Source organism: Acomys minous (assembly GCF_964271855.1).
Source record: "Acomys minous genome assembly, chromosome: 17".
NCBI classification, from domain to species: domain Eukaryota; kingdom Metazoa; phylum Chordata; class Mammalia; order Rodentia; family Muridae; genus Acomys; species Acomys minous.
In genome coordinates this window covers 40067822-40073468 of record NC_140500.1, presented here as the reverse complement: position 1 = coordinate 40073468, position 5647 = coordinate 40067822, and the positions used below count along the sequence as shown (strand labels likewise).

General features: G+C 40.1%; 1 pseudogene across 1 annotated transcript; it reads left to right on the top strand.

Moving 5' to 3' along the window:
* The first annotated feature begins 839 nt into the window (after positions 1 to 839).
* LOC311588142 (L-lactate dehydrogenase A chain-like) lies at positions 840 to 3295 on the top strand (annotated as a pseudogene). The gene is made up of 2 exons: positions 840 to 924; positions 2322 to 3295. The product of its transcript is annotated as an L-lactate dehydrogenase A chain-like (transcript).
* Positions 3296 to 5647: the final 2352 nt, after the last annotated feature.

Sequence of the window (5647 nt, the reverse complement as noted above, 5' to 3'; positions counted from 1 at the left end):
TCTCCTTGGTGACCTATTATCTTTCCTCTGAGTGCCACCAGGCATCTCCGTCCAAGGGACATGTTCAAATATGGGGCACCAGAGTTTGTGTGAAAGTTAGATCTCCTTCTCCACTCAACAGTGGAGAATGTCCATCGGCTAGTCCGGGTAGGGGTTCAAGGTTTTTACTGCCTATTTTTTCCTTGGCTGTTGCCACAGTTTGCGGAGGACCCCAGGGCCCAGACTCGCCTGTAGTTTTCCAGGACTCACTGGATCCTTCCATTTCCTCTTTCTCCCAGGCTTCTCACACCTAAAGTCTCAATAGGATGTCCTCCCCTCTTACCCACTATTCTGGTAGGTACAGTTTCATGGGGACGTACATCTTGGACTAGTGTCTTGATATAAGTGAGTATATACCATTTAGCTCTTTTTGCTTCTGTGTGAACTCACTCATTATGACAATTTCTAGTTCAATCCATTTGTCCACAAATTTTGGAAATTCCTTGTTTTTAATAGCTGAGTAGTATTCCATAGTGTAAATGTACCACAGTTTCTTTATCCATTCTTCTATCTCAACTCTATCATCTTCATAAGATTGGATTTAAGGCCATTTTCTTGTGTTTCATATGTGTCACAATATCCTAGGCTTGCTCTAGTATGATAGATGGGCCCTTTTATTTCCCTATTGCTCTGGTTCTTATTTTTTGTATTCTTATGCTGGTCCTTATGCATCTGGTTGTTACTGGTATTCGTAGAGATCACATAATGCAGGCTGATTTCTAGGCCAGAAAATGGAGCCTGGGAAGCAGGTGTAGTTTATCTCTGGTAGTCCTTGATGACACAGCCTCTGGTTGTCCCTAATGGATGCAGAACTCATTCTATCCTGGGTAGATCCAGGCCTCCAGGCATGGAGGCTGAATTGGCCACAGGCATTTAGGTATACAGGTAAGGCTATGGTCCAGGAGATGGAGCACACAGTGAGCAGAGTGTAGCTCACCAATTCTGGGCTTGCCCAGAGGGCATCCAGCAGGCAGTGGTATAGAGGTCTCTGTTGTCTGCCCCAGGTAGCCACAAACCTCCTGGTATTGAGATTGACCTGTGGGCTGGGAGTATGGTACACAATGGACAGGGTACATCATTAATCCTTCTAGCTGGAATACAGCTTTAGTACATACCTTTAATTGCAAACAATGATGTCTAGTTGAATAGCAGACAAAGTGCTGAATAAGAGAAAGATTTAGGATAATCCCAACTCTCAGGAGAGAACAAAAAAGAAAAGAGGCTACTTAAGAGTAGTACATGGAGAGACAGGGAAGTTGAGCTTGGTGCAGTTCAATTTAATGCAGTTGAGTTCCTACAGTTAGTGAATTTCAGTTCATGGAGTTCAGAGGCATATTTTCCAAGCAGTGCAATTCAGTGAGAATCAGAGAGAACACAATTTGAATCAGTCAACTTGGAAAAGAATTTTAAGGCAGAAAAATTGAGATGATCCAGCCAGTAAGAGTTTAGAAATAGCTGAAAAAGATTAGCTTATTCAGCAGAAAGTCTTGATGGCCAAAAATATTCTAGGCCTAAGTCAGCAGACAGAGGCTGGAAGCTGAGGCCTTCAAGGTTTAGGCTTACAGCAGATTATATTGTATGGAGGATAGCAGCTTCTAGACATAAGCCTAGGGATAGTTAGATAGAAACACTGTGAGTTCAGCCAAGCAATGTATTAATAAAACTTGTGTAAGCTCTCATCTCATCCCATCATCATAAAAATTAAAAACAACATCTATATTCCAGTATATTAATGAAGAAAGTATTTTATTTCTGAGGCACTGAAAACAACATTTACAAGAATGACATACAAACTATTGTCCAGCTAGTCCCCTGGTGGTTGTCTACCAATAAAAGGTCCAAGAATCTAGTTGTTGTTCAATACATGAGGCTGGATGACTCAGCTGATTTTCAGTATATCTGCAAATCTTCAGGAGGCAGGCTCTGAATTCAGTGAAGAAATAGGCATGTTGTAAGAGTAAGAGCAAACTGGCAAAGAGATAGCAATCTTTCTTCTTTCATGTTCTTTATATAGGCTGCCAGGAGAAGGTGTGGTACAAATGAAGGATTGATCTTATCACTTCAAAAGATCTGAATCAGGGGATGGAGCCACTGTAATAAAGTACATGCTATCCTATCATGTGCTCAGGGCCCAACATCCTGCACTAGCTGCACCAAAAGTTCAAAGTCCAAGATGGCATCTGTTAAGGAACAGCTGATTATGAATCATTTTTATGAAGACCAGCCTCCCAAAAAAAAAAACATAACAATTATTGGGATTGGTACAATTTGCCTGGCTTGAGCCATCAGTATCTTAGCGAAGGACTTGGCAGATGAATTTGCCATTATTGATGTCATGGAAGACAAACTGAAGGGAGAGATGATGGACCTCCAGCTTGGCAGCCTCTCCCTTTGGATGCAAAAATTTGTCTCTGGCAAAGGCCATAATATGACTAAACTCCAAGCTGGTCATTAACCACAGCAGGGGCCTGTCATCAAGACAGAGAGATGTGACTCCATTTGGTACAGGGAAATGTGAATATCTTCAAGTTCATCATTCCCAGTCTTGTGAAGTACAGTCCAAACTGCAAGCTGCTCATTGTTTTCAATCCAGTGGATCTCTTGACCTATGTGGCTTGAAAATAACTGGTTTTCCAAAAACCGAGTTAGTGGAAGTGGTTGCAATCTGGATTCCACTTGGTTCCATTACCTGGTGGGAGAAAGGCTGGGCATTCACCAGATAGGCTGTCCTGGGTGAGTCCTAGAGGAGCGTAAGGACTCCAGTGTGCCCTTATGGAGTGGTGTCAATATTACCTGCATCTCTCTGAAGAATCTGAATCCAGAAATGGGCACTGGTGCATAAAAGCAGCAGTGGAAGAGATCCACAAGCAGGTTATTTATAGTGCCTATGGAGTGATCAAACTGAAGGGTTACATATCTTGTGCCACTGGCCTTTCTGTGGAAGACTTGGCTGGCAGCACAATGAAGAATCTTTGGAGGTTGCATCCCATTTCCACCATGATTAAGGGTCTCCATGGCATCAAGGATAATATCCTCCTCAGTGTCCCTTGTATACTGGGACAAAAATGGAATTTTGGATGTTGTGAAGGTGACTCTGTCTCCTGAAGAGAAGGCCCGCCTGAAGAAGAGTGCTGATACCCAACGGGGGGATCCAGAAAGTCCTGAGGCATTGAAGTCTCCTCATGTACTAGCACTTCACTGTGCATGCTGCAGCAGGGTTTCTATGGAGACCACACTCTATCTCCTCCTCATCTGAGCACTTGTTAGTGTAGTTGTATTGAGGTGGCCTGAGGTAAACATCAGTTCCCACAGCTCAACCCTGATGCTAAGTGGTACTTGTGTAGTCATATCCTGGTTAGTGTGACAGCCCCACTATGCCCCACAAGACACACTGCCAATTGTGTCCAAACTTCAATAATCCTGGGAGACTGCTGTGTCACTGTTGTGCACCGTCACCAAACATGTCTAGAACAGTGATATCCAATTAGTCATAACCTGGCTCCAGTGTGTAAATCTTCCATGTGCATATCTTCTGCATAACTGTTCTAAAGTATACTATTTTGTGCATTATATGTGTCGGTACTGTACATAGCAATATTATGTAAAAAGTAAGATCTGCATATGGATGATGCAACCAACTGTCCCAGTGTCATACCAACAAAAGTACCAAATAAAACTTGAACAGTGGAAAAAAAATCTGGATTAAAGGTATATCTTCCAACCTCAGAATTCTATATTAGAAAGAGGTTTTCCCTCTTCCAAGTATTTATTTTAAAAATATCCCTTACCAATGTGCCCAGTCCTTTGGGTTTTAGTTAATTCTACATATAATCAAATTGAAACCAAGAATAGCCATTGCAAGGTCCAGTTTCATATTGAGTGACCAAGTGTGGAGCAAATAAATATCCATTATTTTCATCATTTACACAAAATATCAGAGGAAAGGGAAAAGATTAATAAATAAATGTGTCCTGGCTTAGTGATGCCTTGCCCTTGTCATTTTGAATAATGCTTTCTTAAACTGAAAGCATTATTTGCAGGCTGTGAACTGGCAGGAATAATACAGCTGGTATTTTTATGCAGCAGAATCTTGTTCTTAATTTCTAATTACTGATGAAAGTAGGAGAAAAGGTTTATCTTTAATTTTTTGTAGTCTTTCTTATAATAAATATTAATGAAAATAAATGAATAAGAAACCATGGATTTGAAGGAGGTGGAGAGTTATATAAGAGAGTTTGGGAGCGTGAAAAGAGAAATGTCGGATGGAGACGCCTGGTGGCACTCAGAGGAAGGATAATAGGTCACCAAGGAGAGACTTGATACCCTATGAGCATATACAGGGGGAGGAGGTCCCCCTCAGGAACAGTCATAGGGGAGGGGAGTAGGGGGGAAGTGGGAGGAAGGGAGGAATGGGAGGATACAAGGGATGGGCTAACAACTGAGATGTAATATGAATAAATTCATAAAAAAAAAGAAAAGAGAAATGTCATTATTTCATCAGCTCAAAAGTTAAAAAAAATGAAATTAGTATTACTGATTTCTAAAATAGAAGGAGGTAGTCTCAGTGCACAATAACTAAAGTAGAGTTTGATTTTCCAATTGCAATTTCAGTGACTTCTTTGTGAGACCACTTGTGTTTGGAACGCTGGCCAATAGAATAGAAGGTGGCTTGTACATCATGATTTGTTCTCTCTGGCCTATTCATTGTCTCTGTGGCATGTAAGAAAATTAGATACGACCTGTGCTAAGCTGATGTGAAATCACTGTACACAATAATCCCCTTTATGGCTTGAACTCTCCTAGGTCCACCCATGTCTGACAAGTTCTAGGTGCAAAGTCACAGCTAACAGCTGCAAACAGCTGTATAAGAACACCAAATACAATGGAGACTCCTTCAGGCACTCAAAAAACTTGATCGTGTATTCCTCCTTTACTAGTTAGCAAATCCTGGAAATATATTAGAAATAAAAATAAATAAAATATATATTAGATGACTAATGGTTTGATCATATATCAGCAGAAGCAGAAAGATAAATAATATTGTATCTGATTAATAATAAATGTTGTGATTAATGGCCTTGCTGGGTTTTATTTTTCCAAGTCACACTCTTCATGATATTTATTTTTATTTTAGGTTGAAAATGAAAACTATTTGATGATCTTGAATTCTTAGATAACATTAATTTTTAAAAATAATTTAAATATATTGAAACTTTATAATATTTTAGCTATATTGCTTGTGTCTATAACTCTCGTTTTTTTTTTTTTATCATTACCATTTCTCAAGAATTTCCGATAATTAAACAGGCTATAAAGTATTCTTCAAAGTAATTGAGTATTCTGAACAGGAAATTTTGTAGTGGCTTCAAAAGGCACATAAGATTTCTGATTGTATTGACCAGTGGGGTCAGAAATTCAAAGGTGTACTTTCAGGCAGCAGTGAGAAGGTTAAAATCACAAAGCAGGGGCTGGAGAGTTGGCTCAGTGGTTAAGAACACTGTCTGCTCTTCCAAAGGTCCTGGGTTCAATTCCCAGCACCCATATGGCAGCTCACAATTGTCTGTAACTCCAAAATCTGACACCCTTACACAAATGCACATAAATGTAG